The 13,385-nt window shown below is 42.0% G+C and overlaps 1 long non-coding RNA gene and 1 pseudogene across 5 annotated transcripts in view; one reads left to right on the plus strand and one right to left on the minus strand.

Moving 5' to 3' along the window:
- LOC117189633 overlaps nucleotides 1–13,354 on the minus strand; it is a 39,114-nt gene extending 25,760 nt beyond the window's left edge. For all 5 annotated transcript variants that reach the window (XR_004473485.1, XR_004473488.1, XR_004473486.1 and 2 more), the window contains exon 1: nucleotides 11,498–13,354. This is a non-coding gene — a long non-coding RNA (uncharacterized LOC117189633). The remainder of the gene's footprint in view (nucleotides 1–11,497) is intronic.
- Nucleotides 799–7,583, plus strand: LOC117189631 (annotated as a pseudogene).
- Nucleotides 13,355–13,385: the final 31 nt, after the last annotated feature.

The raw sequence follows: 13,385 nt of genomic DNA on the forward strand, positions 1-13,385 counted from the left end.
TTGTACCACCAAATTTCACACTGCAACAAACTCCTCGTCGAATTCATTTATGTTGTTTTTCTCTCTTTCCAACGCCACCAACAGATTTTCAACAACATTTTATATTGCTGAACAACAGCTAAAACGATTGCTAATCCGTATATGTTACAAATTTCACAATTCAGAGCAAACCTTTTGAGTTTTGCCATCATCAGCTGTTTTTTTGATGGATGACAATAAATTTTGTAGTTTACTAAACGATAAATTTAACACGTTTTTATCGAATGTTATTATATAGTAATATTATTTTACTAAATAATGATTAGCATTTTAATTAATAAAATTATTTTTTTTTTATTGGAAATAATATCCTTGACGGATTCCGCAAATCTAAATTGTTCCTTGCTCTTTACAACCTGGAATCGAAAGCTGACCCAGTACATTTAAAGCTAGCCGCTTTAACGAATCCCAAACATTTACCACCTCACTTAAATCGTAGCCATTTAATCCTGAATATTTGAATTTGAGTTAAATAATATTCTCAGAGTACACAAATATCTCGCGAACGCGACCGTAATTTCCGCAATGATGGACCGCGCCGGGGCTTCCACCGGAACGATAATTTTGCACCGCGCGACACCGTAACACCCCGGCGAGGTGCATGATATGATAGCAAACTATCATATTGCTATCATATTACGGGCACACTGCTGCTCTCTTCTGCCACGAACAAATGAGTCGAATGGCCTATTTCAGTAGGGTATGGACAACAAAAAAAAACAGCCAAGTCAAATTGGAAATTGGCAACTCACCTCGCGTGTGAGGACAATACACCAATATAACTTTAAGACAAAAGGGGTGGATTTTAGCTTGCACTCGTTGCATTTTCTGGGCTGTGTTGCCTGTTGTCCATACCCTCTTTTTCCTCCCATTATGTAGCAAATGTGTAGTTACCGTGTAGTTCTTTTCGGATCAAAAAACAATTCATAACTAGACAGTCGGTTCGGCTTTTTTACACTTTTGTTGGGAGAAAATGTCTAAATATAAGCCTCATTAAAATGGAATACGAAACTTCAGAATTTAGTGGTAATATTTTAAAATTTGCGACACGTGAGATTGTGTTAAATGAATTAGGGTTTGTATGTGGATGCTGACGCGTTTGTGTTTGCGCAGACTTGTCTCATACACACACATACGTATTCATATAAACAATTATTTATTTATATCTGCACAGTGGGGTGGGACGGAACAAACAAACGCAAGAATATATACACATGCCTCAATATGTGTATACTTATATTTCATATTCCTGCACGGGGGGTCGGAGCACCCTAAATGTAGTTTAGTTTCCCGCATACGCATTTGAAAAATCGGAAACAGCCCGATGAACTGTCGAGAGTTTTATGTAAATAATTTGCCTTTAATACGCAAATAGTGAATTCCTATCACAAGGAAATAGTTTAACCGTTGCTTGACTAATAGGTGCCGTGACAGCTCAAGTTGTCTGTATGTTTGAATAACCAACGTAATCACATTTTGGGTCAAAGCAGCCCCTTCCTACCACTAACTATACCTATATTTCGTTTGTAAAACTCTTCTGTCTCGTCGACACCACCCGTTAAAGCTATTCATGTTACTTGTGACTGATTGGGTGCGGCTTTATATTGGGGGGCTTGGGAAATGATAAAAAATTTTAATTATCCCTTTTGGTATGCCTTCCAGATATAACCACAGGAAGCTGCAAGAAAAGGCTCAAATTTCTAAAATATATTCTAAGCGATGCAACAGTCGATCACAAATGGGCATCCGACTTTGGCGAGGACACGGAGGGGCATCAGTTGTCCTTGGACTATCTGCTCGACACCTTCATCGTGCTCTACGACGAATGCAGCAATTCATCCCTACGCAGAGAGAAAGGAGTATCGGATTTTCTTAAACTATGTAAATACTTAATACTATTAACATATTTGCATGGAACACAGATATACACTTTTTGATTTCCGGATATTTTTATACCCCCCTGCCAGAAGGTAATATAATACTATTTTTGATAGACAGAAAGAAGATTTTCGACAGTCCCACAGTTCCGCTTTGTATGTTTACTGAAATCATTTGCATCGAACCACTATCATTATGTCGTACAGCTTTCATTTAAATGGGTTTTACCAAAAAGTTATGTCTCGGTTATGTTTCTGTGCTTCTTAGATGATACTCAGAATGAGATGATTGCTAATTTAAATTGGTTTTGGTTTTGTTTTATCTGTTAAATCATTGGAGAACCGTTCATAATGCTATCTGCCCCCCTTTCTTCGATTGTCTTTTGCAGCCAAACCATTCGTTCATGTGGTGCGAAAACTTCGACTAGGTCGAGATGATTTTGACATATTGAAAATCATCGGGCGTGGGGCCTTTGGAGAGGTGTGCGTGGTCCAGATGATATCCACAGAAAAGGTGTATGCCATGAAGATACTGAACAAGTGGGAGATGCTGAAGCGGGCCGAGACGGCATGTTTTCGCGAAGAGCGGGACGTGTTGGTCTTTGGCGATCGGCAGTGGATCACAAACCTGCACTACGCCTTTCAGGACAATATTAATCTGGTGAGAATACAGTGCAATTCACTGGCTTTGTCGATCCTAACTCTTTCCTGCTTTCAGTATCTTGTAATGGATTATTACTGCGGGGGAGACCTGCTGACGCTGTTGAGTAAATTCGAGGACAAGCTGCCCGAAGACATGGCCAAGTTCTACATCACCGAAATGATTCTAGCCATCCACAGTATTCATCAGATTAAGTATGTTCATCGGGATATCAAGCCGGATAATGTGCTGTTGGACAAGCGGGGGCATGTGCGGCTGGCGGACTTTGGCTCGTGCCTGAGACTGGACAAGGATGGCATCGTTCAGTCGAACGTGGCCGTGGGCACGCCCGACTATATATCGCCCGAGATTCTGCGAGCCATGGAGGACGGAAAGGGCCGCTATGGCACCGAGTGCGATTGGTGGTCCCTCGGCGTGTGCATGTACGAAATGCTGTACGGGGAGACTCCGTTCTACGCCGAAAGTCTGGTCGAGACCTATGGCAAGATCATGAATCACCAGAACTGCTTCAATCTGCCCACACAGGAGACCCTCAACTACAAGGTGTCGGAAATGTCGCAGGATTTGCTGTGCAAACTGATCTGCATACCGGAGAACCGGCTGGGCCAGAACGGCATCCAAGACTTTATGGATCATCCCTGGTTTGTGGGTATCGACTGGAAAAACATACGCTGCGGCCTGGCGCCCTACGTGCCAGAGGTGTCGAGTCCCACAGACACCTCCAATTTCGATGTCGACGACAATGACGTGCGACTGACCGATTCGATGCCTCCATCTGCAAATCCGGCCTTCTCTGGCTTCCATTTGCCGTTCATTGGCTTCACCTTTTCGCTGAAAACCAGCTCCCCTGGCGACACTAAGATTAGTCAGAGTTCTGGCTTCGAGGAAGACAATACTTCGTGCAGCCTGCAGCAGTCCAGCAATCTGCCGAGCAATAACTCGGAGGCATCGGTCGACTCCGTGCAGGAGAAGGCGCAGCTTAAGGCGTTGACAGAGCAGATTGCGGCCTTCAAGCAGGAGAAGATCGAGTTGACGAAGCAACACACGGAGATTTTCGAGCGGCTGAAGACGCAAGAGTCGGAGCTGCAGGATGCCGTTTCGCAGCGTAATGTGGCCATGATGGAGTACTCGGAGGTCACGGAGAAGCTCTCGGAGCTGCGCAAGCAAAAGCAGAAGCTCTCCCGACAAGTGAGGGACAAGGAGGAGGAGCTGGATGGAGCCATGCAGAAGAATGACAGCCTACGCAACGAGCTGCGCAAGTCGGACAAGACGCGCAGGGAGCTGGAACTGCACATCGAGGATGCGGTCATAGAAGCCTCCAAGGAGAAAAAGCTGCGGGAGCACGCCGAAGAGTGCTGCAGGCAGCTGCAGCTGGAGCTGCGCAAGTGCAATTCCAGTGTGGAGACGACTCTACCGATGAGCATTTCCTCGGAAATGTCGTCGTACGAAATCGAAAGACTGGAGTTGCAGTACTCGGAGAAGCTCAACCATCAGCAGACGCGACACAATCTAGAGATGGAAACGCTGCGAGAGCAGCTGGGCGAGATTGGGAGCTCGAACCTTGAGCTCTCCAAAGAGCTGCATCAGATGCAAGACAGGCTGAAGTACACGCAGCTGGAATCGATTACGGACTCGGACGATGCGCTCCTGGAACTGAAGAAACAGCACGATCTGGAGAAATCCTCGTGGTTCGAGGAGAAGCAAAGATTGAGCTCGGAAGTGAATCTCAAGGCGAAGAATCTGAAGGACCTGCAGGCCGAAGACGACGAGATCTGCAAGGAGCTGCGCATGAAGCGGGAGGCCATCACCCAGTGGGAGCGGCAGATGGCGGAAATCATACAATGGGTATCCGACGAGAAGGACGCTCGCGGCTACCTGCAGGCCCTCGCCACGAAAATGACAGAGGAGCTCGAGTATCTGAAGCATGTCGGCACGTTTAACAACAATGGGGTGGACAACAAGAACTGGCGGAACAGGCGCTCCCAGAAGCTGGACAAGATGGAGCTGCTCAACCTGCAGAGCGCTCTGCAGAGGGAGATCCAGGCCAAGGCCATAATATCCGAGGAGCTGAGCCAGACCCGATCCGACCTGATATCCATACAGAAGGAGGTGCGCGACTACAAAAAGCGCTACGATTCTATTCTGCACGACTTTCAGAAGAAGGAAACCGAGATGCGCGACCTGCAGAAGGGAGGTCTAGAGTATTCCGAGACGTTTTTGAATAAATCCACGCACCAGGGCCTGAGCAGCGCCTTCTTTAGGGATATATCCAAGAGCGAAATGATTGATCCCGCGGAAAGTTTTGGCAACGATTCCAGCGATATTTTCATAGGCACACCCGATTTCTTCCAGTCAGGGAACTCTGGCATGCTCTTCAACTACGAACCAAAGTATGCGGGAGGAAAGAGCAAAGATAGCTCTCTGGCAGCCATGAAGGACGCCTCGGTTAGCGATATATCGCGAGAGGACGCCGAACTGCTGATGAAGGAATCCCAAAAGAAGGCGGGCGCCAACAACCCCTCGAACACGGCCATCCATCAGTTTCTGGTGCGCACCTTCAGCAGCCCCACGAAATGCAATCACTGCACTTCTCTGATGGTCGGACTGACGCGTCAGGGCGTGGTGTGCGAAAGCTGCGGCTTTGCCTGCCACACGATCTGCTGCCAAAAGGTGCCGACCACCTGCCCAGTTCCTATGGACCAGACCAAGCGGCCCCTGGGCATAGATCCCACGCGGGGCATAGGCACTGCCTACGAGGGCTATGTGAAGGTGCCCAAGTCGGGGGTGATCAAGCGCGGATGGATTCGTCAATTTGTGGTCGTGTGCGACTTTAAACTATTTCTATACGATATATCTCCCGACCCCTGCCGAGTGTGAGCGTCTCCCAGGTGTTGGATATGCGCGATCCTGAGTTCTCAGTTGGCGGCGTGCGCGAAAGCGATGTCATTCACGCGGCCAAGAAAGATGTGCCATGTATTTTCAAGGTAATTATAGCCTCTCTCTGCTATGTATATGTGTGTAGATGTAGTGACTATTTATGTTCCATTTATTACAGATCAAAACCGCGCTTATTGAAAGCGGTCTCTCGCTGAACACCCTGATGCTGGCCGACAACGAATCGGAGAAGTCCAAATGGGTCATTGCCCTGAGTGAACTACATCGAATATTGAAACGAAAAAGTCTACCAAATACTGCTATTTTTAAGGTCTACGAGATTCTGGATAACACGCTCTCGCTCATTCGGAATGCATTGTGTTCTGTCATCATATACCCCAATCAAATCCTACTGGGCACTGAAGACGGACTCTTTTACATAAATTTAGATCAGTATGGTACACACACTCCCTCCTGGATGGGAATTGCTTGACTTATGCTTGTATTTTCTTGCAGAAATAGCTCGTATTGGGGAGAGCAAGAAGATCCTGCAGCTGTGGTACATCGAAGAGGAGCATATTCTCGTTATACTTTGCGGGAAGCAGCGCAACCTGCGGCTGTTGCCCATCAGAGTGCTAGAGGCTAGCGATGTTGAGTGGATAAAAGTGGTCGAATCGAAGAACTGTATATCGGCTTGCACTGGCATTATCCGACGTTTCCCCAACATTGTTTATTCGTTTATAATTGCCCTGAAACGGCCCAATAACCACACACAAATCGTTGTCTACGAGATTAATAGAACGCGCACAAGGCACCAGAAGACTTGTGAATTCACAATTGGCTACTTGGCCCAGCATCTGCAGATATTGTCCGATATGCGGATGGTTGTGGCGCACCAAAGTGGATTTACCGCCTATTTTCTGAGAGGAGAAGCTACCGCGATGTGTATGTATACCGCCCACGGTCTTTCCTTTGCATCTTTCTTATAAACACATATATATACTGTCATTCAGCTCTGGTTCATCCTGAAAACCAGCTATGTGCATTTTTAAATTATTCCGAAGTCGATGCTGTTCGAGTAATTGAAATACTCTGCCCCAGCGGCGGAAACTTCGGGGAGTACTTGTTGGTATTCCAAACTCTGGCCATATATGTGGACCTGCAGGGACGAAAGTCCCGCGACAGAGAAATAATGTACCCCGCTTTTCCCACATATATAAGTGAGTACTGCTGATGGCAGGTACCGACCGGAAAGTGACTCAACCTGTGCTTTGCTTGTTTCCAGCCTTTTGTGATGGCCATTTGTTGGTGTTCTCCGACACACATTTGGATATCTTCAATACGCAAACCGCTGAATGGGTGCAGTCGATTGGCCTGAAGCAGTCACTGCCCCTAAATAATGAAGGAAATGTGGTGTTGGCGTCAGTCAATGACACTCCTTTGATTGTTTACCTGCCCAATATTCACACAAGTAAGCGTATATTCCCCACAGACGTGTAGGCATTGGAGTGTTTATTTGCTTTCATTTCTCATACAGAGGGCCTTTTGCAATACCGTGAAGGAAATCGAAAGGGACTGGCGCACATCAAGCGAAGATTTTCCATTCGTGAGATTAACAAAACAGTAAAAAGGTAAGCTAGATATTTCACAACTTAAATACCTTTCAAGTAACGCAAGTAAATCATTTTACAGTGATCGAAGATCAAAGATGATATCGGCACCGACTAATTTCAACCACATTTCGCACATGGGGCCAGGCGATGGCATTCAAAATCAGCGACTCTTAGATCTACCAACCACGCTCGATACAGCCGATCAGGCCTGCAGTCCCATCATACATTCGCTGAGCTCCATACAATCTAGAAAATCAAATTTTCTAGAACAAGGTGATTATTGTCAAGTTCATTAAAGTGTAATGCTTTGTTAAATGCATCTCGTTTTTCAGTGGATGCAAACTCTGATGACTATGGCAACGATAATATAATCTCTAGAACACCCAGTCCAATGGCATCGTCTTTTATGGACGGCTTAAGCAATAACGATTAGTTTCAGTCAATCTCTACATCTACTTATCTAATTAACCAATTTTTTAAGGAAACTGTTTGTAATAAACATATTTAATTTCTCGAATATCCCATTCTGTGTTTCCGGTTTTTGGAAGTACTAAGTACCATATCATACTATGGCGTGGTACGGTTATCGCTGACAGATCGTCCCGCCACTTGCTTTTCTTTCTGTTCGCCTGGTGAATAAAACGCATTCAAGAGTTAATTTTTGTAAACGATTGGATCTGAAAAAACAATAACATCACCCAAGATTTTCGATTTGCAAAGGGAGCAAATGGCCTTAAATCCTCCCATACTCTGAAAGGGCGCTTAAGGATAGCCTTATCGGTTACTTTAAGAGCGAAAAGGAAACTTCAGAATCTGAGAAGAACATCAGTCTGTATTTTCCAAGCAAAGACAAAAAAATGGAGATGTACTAATAGGCATTCGATGGAATGCTATTTATGAATAATTTAAGTGCAGAAACTATTATAACTTGCTTGGACGTTGATGTGCAATGACTGTGCACCATCAAGCGTCCTAAGGAAAGACGCAGTCCTCCTCCCTGCAAGCGAGAATAAAATTAAATGTCCTTATACTGGACACAGGGCTTAACATAATCCGCATACATGAGTACTCGGGAGTATGTTAATAACGAAGGCAAATCATTAGTAAAGAGGGAGAAGAGTAAGCGACCTAGATGGCTGCCCTGTGGTACTACCGAAGTTTGTGAAGTGGACTGGAGACCTAGATAGCTAGAAATCCATATCAGGACGTTGGGCGGAAACCCTATAAGATCAAGTCTATGTGCTATCGGGAATGGTTTACAGAGTCGAATGCTTTACTAAAGTCGGAGCTAAAAAAATCCGTCTGTAAGTGACCTTGAAAGCCTTTAATGATGAAAGAGCTGAACTTTAGTAAATTCGTGGTGGTTGGTGGCCGCCTTATAAATACCAGTGTTGTTATTTGCATCAGACTTGCTACATTTCTTATGGAGATTCCTTTCAAATCAGGGGAAAGCATGAAGAATCAATGGACAGGGTGAATAGTTTAAGCAAGGGTCCACAAAGAACTTCGGCGCAGTACTTGAGAACTTTGGTCGAATTGGGAAAAAATATATGCGCTTGCCTTCTTGAAATTGTTCATAAAGTCTTGACCTTAAGTTTTTTAGACTCGATAACTTCTCTGAGCTAAGCAAGTTTCCCAGATCTAATCGGGTAAGAAAGTGGCACGAAGAATCAAAAAATGTGTCAAGTGCATTGTACAAAATGTTTCAAGAATATATGTACAGAAACTATCTGTCTATTTTCAGCCATGTAATTTTTGCCCTCATATGCCATCATTAGCCGACGACCCAAAATAAAATATCTGCCGATGACGACGACGACCCAAACCTTTTTTATATAATAGAGAGATGGCGTGAATACACCCCAAGTAGCATTCCCTAGCCGTGGACTCGACTCCTCAATCATCGTGTTAAAAAGCTGTTCCATGATTCTGGCTTTCGAGTTTAGAAGTTAGGTATAATCACGAAGGTTCTGAATCGAATCCTCTATGTAAACAGACGAGTGGCAAATGGGCTGCAACCAATTGGGATTAATGGAGCTATTCCAGAGCTGCGGCTTAGGCTTGCCGCCTTTCGAATTTAATCGGGATAAAACAATGAAATATATTATACAATTCGTTGGGTGTGTTTTTTATACCCGATACTCAAAATGAGTATTGGGGTATATTAGATTTGTGGTAAAAGTGGATGTGTGTAACGTCCAGAAGGAATCGTTTCCGACCCCATAAAGTATATATATTCTTGATCAGCATCAATAGCCGAGTAGATTGAGCCATGTCTGTCTGTCCGTCTGTCGGTCCGTCCGTCTGTCCGTCTGTCCGTCCCTATTAGCGCCTAGTGCTGAAAGACTATAAGAGCTAGAGCAACGATGTTTTGGATCCAGACTTCTGTGATATGTCACTGCTACAAAAATATTTCAAAACTTCGCCCCGCCCACTTCCGCCCCCACAAAGGACGAAAATCTGTGGCATCCACAATTTTAAAGATACGAGAAAACCAAAAACGCAGAATCGTAGAGAATGAATTTGAATAAGATCGTATTATTATTATAGCCAGCATCAAGAAAACAATTTCATTTTTTCTCGCCCTGTCTCTCTCTAACACACACGTAGCATAGCCGGCTTTGCTTAGAGTAAAACATTAGTAACTGTTTTATGTAAAAGCTTCTACTTTTCTGAGCTTCTTGATATTTTAAGTTCTTGACTGAATTAAAAATCGGTGGCCTTAGGTGATTGTGACAAGAAAGTTACAAAATTTAAGTAGTTATGGGTCTTGGAAAGCACTAAAGTGAAGAAAAAAGCCAAAGTATCAAAACTTTCATTTCAGAAGGCAGGACCTATGCTAAGGTTGGGAACATTGTCGGTTGTTCAAAAGAAATGATTAGCAATGCTTTGAAGTATGTTTCCAACAAGAAACACGTGGATGAAAGGCCGCGATATCCCCATTTCTGGTAAAACTACTGGTTCGTGAGAGCAAGGAGGACCCAATTAAGTCGGCCACAGAGCTAAAGCAAGGATCTTAAAAAATCGGCAAGTACCAGGAAAGTTAGATCTTGTTTACAAGAACGTAAAATGGGTACTCGTAGTCCTAGGAAAATTACACTTTTCACGGGAAGGCATAGGGCAAAAAAAGTTTGTTATGCAAAATAGCACTGAAGTTGGGCCAAAGAAAATGGAGAAACATCCTGTGGTCCGACTAAAGCCAAAATTAATTTTTTGGTGTAAAAGGGTCTTGTTCTTTTGTGAAACGACTACCGAATGCAGAATACAACCCCCTGACTCACTTGTAAATTCATTAGACATAGAAAAGCAAGCAAGATCGTATGGGAATGATTTTCGTACTAAGTAGGTGATCCAATACATGGCACAAACCCATTATGGATCAACATGTCTGTCAATATCAAAGAAACAGTGATTCTGCTTTATGTAGAATTCGAAATAGAGTTGTTTTGTGTCTTCCAGCAGGAAAATGACCCAAAACGAACTAGAAAGAAAGCTCGAAAGTGGTTCGAGCACAATTCACTTAGTGCAATAGATTGGCCTGTTCAGTCTCCAGACTTGAGCCCCATTGCTAATATTTTGGGTCAAGTCAAAAAATATGTTTCTAATGCGGAATCAAAGAACAATAAATATGTTTGGGGTATCCTGCATGGTTCGTGGATCAATATCCCAAGGAAAAGATGCGAAAATTAGGTGAGCTTTAATTCCAATATGTTGAGCTGCTGTTGTTGCTGCCAAAGGTTTTAAAACAAAATGCCAACCTTTAAATACAACTAAAGTAACATATTTTACAAAAAAATGTGGAAAGTTTCTTTGAATTTAATAGTTTTTCGATTTCTTTGTAAATTGGTGCTATTTTTGTTGGTGCCCAAATTTCTGATAAAATCCTTTTCTTTTCAAATATTTTCATTTGGAGTTTGCAAATCATACCAGTGCTCTGGGATACGATAAATTATACCTTAAAGTTTACATATTACTCTTAACAACGTTCATTAGAACCATTGCTTATGCAAAATCCGTCAATATAGACACACTAGTCCCCTGGTGCTATTTTTTTCGGCGCAGCTGTATGTATCAGAAATCGAACTTATGTATTTTATCTTAGGGAATCGCGTTATTTTTAATATTATTATCAACGTTCACTTTACTCTTTGCGTGCTTGCATTTGAATATGCAAATTTGTTTTGAAGTTCCGGGGAGACCGTTCTAAAACAGGGTTCATTTCATAATTTATTTTGTTTGTACTGAAAACATGGGAATGTATTCGCGTAGATAATGCAGATAATCGTAAATGCAATGTATGTAGATTTTCACCAACAGCATCAGTTTTCATTTTTTAGATTGCATGCAAATAATATGTATGTATCACTTTGCACAAAACTAACTCCCACGAATGGTATACTTTGCATATGTATGCAAGTGAGATGTGTACGTACATTTAAAATTCAAATATTCGCGAAACAAATTGATAGTATATCGCGGACGATAAAAATATCTTAGCCCTAAGTAAGTGCCAACCACTGCATGTATTTCCAGACATTGAATATGTTGTAACTATATCAATTATTTATTTTTAATCAAGTTTGATCGCCACTGATTATTAGAACACACACACACACACAAACATAATAATATGTGTATAACTATTTGTAAGGCTTTACATACAGTTTTCGATAGCACCGATTGCGGTATTGCCTGAAATTGGAACAAGGAATTGAAACAGATGTGCATGCTCATAAATAAATTATATGATATATATTCATTTATTAATTATTAAATACCATACATCAAAATATAATTACAAAGTTTGCAGTTAATAAATTATATCTATTTACATATGTACACAATAATGTGCATGCTTAATGTTTATAACCTATTTTTCAGATATTATTAGGACAAAATGCAGACAATTTCTAACACGTATAGTCTTCATTATTATCCCAAATCCCCTTCATCATCTATCTTCAGTTTAAAAAATTTTCCCAATTCTATAAAAATATATTACAACTCATATAACCCAAAATAAGCAGAAAACTAAAAACTTAACTTTTTTGGTTCCCTTCATCTACAGAAACTTTTTCTGTGAGCGCTTGACCAAAGTTGTTATTGTGAAACAAAATCGTGTGTTGGCTCAAGAAAGAGGTCTCATAAGCGAAGAGGCAAAAAACATTCTGCTCAGTGAGAGAGCGCGACTGCTTGGTGTTTTTTTGATTTGTCTGTGACCAGACAGCAAAGCCTTAAAACTCGTGGTATCTCACACAGGATTTGTGGTACTCCTTCTGTAATGTCTACTGTGCTGCACGATATTGCCGATTTAAACGATTTAAACATCAAACTATTATTACGCTAAATCTGATGTACGGATTAATGATGCCCGATGACAGATACTAATCGTAAAAAACATATACATACATACATTCAAATGTTCATTAAACATACCACCACCATCTTCTGCTCTCTTCTTTTTGTATTGTTTCGGTTTTTGTTATGTATATTTTTGGTGTTGTACCACCAAATTTCACACTGCAACAAACTCCTCGTCGAATTCATTTATGTTGTTTTTCTCTCTTTCCAACGCCACCAACAGATTTTCAACAACATTTTATATTGCTGAACAACAGCTAAAACGATTGCTAATCCGTATATGTTACAAATTTCACAATTCAGAGCAAACATTTTGAGTTTTGCCATCATCAGCTGTTTTTTTGATGGATGACAATAAATTTTGTAGTTTACTAAACGATAAATTTAACACGTTTTTATCGAATGTTATTATATAGTAATATTATTTTACTAAATAATGATTAGCATTTTAATTAATAAAATTATTTTTTTTTTATTGGAAATAATATCCTTGACGGATTCCGCAAATCTAAATTGTTCCTTGCTCTTTACAACCTGGAATCGAAAGCTGACCCAGTACATTTAAAGCTAGCCGCTTTAACGAATCCCAAACATTTACCACCCCACTTAAATCGTAGCCATTTAATCCTGAATATTTGAATTTGAGTTAAATAATATTCTCAGAGTACACAAATATCTCGCGAACGCGACCGTAATTTCCGCAATGATGGACCGCGCCGGGGCTTCCACCGGAACGATAATTTTGCACCGCGCGACACCGTAACACCCCGGCGAGGTGCATGATATGATAGCAAACTATCATATTGCTATCATATTACGGGCACACTGCTGCTCTCTTCTGCCACGAACAAATGAGTCGAATGGCCTATTTCAGTAGGGTATAGACAACAAAAAAAAACAGCCAAGTCAAATTGGAAATTGGCAACTCACCTCGCGTGTGAGGACAATACACCAATATAA

This window comes from Drosophila miranda, assembly GCF_003369915.1.
Source record: "Drosophila miranda strain MSH22 chromosome Y unlocalized genomic scaffold, D.miranda_PacBio2.1 Contig_Y1_pilon, whole genome shotgun sequence".
Lineage (NCBI taxonomy): Eukaryota > Metazoa > Arthropoda > Insecta > Diptera > Drosophilidae > Drosophila > Drosophila miranda.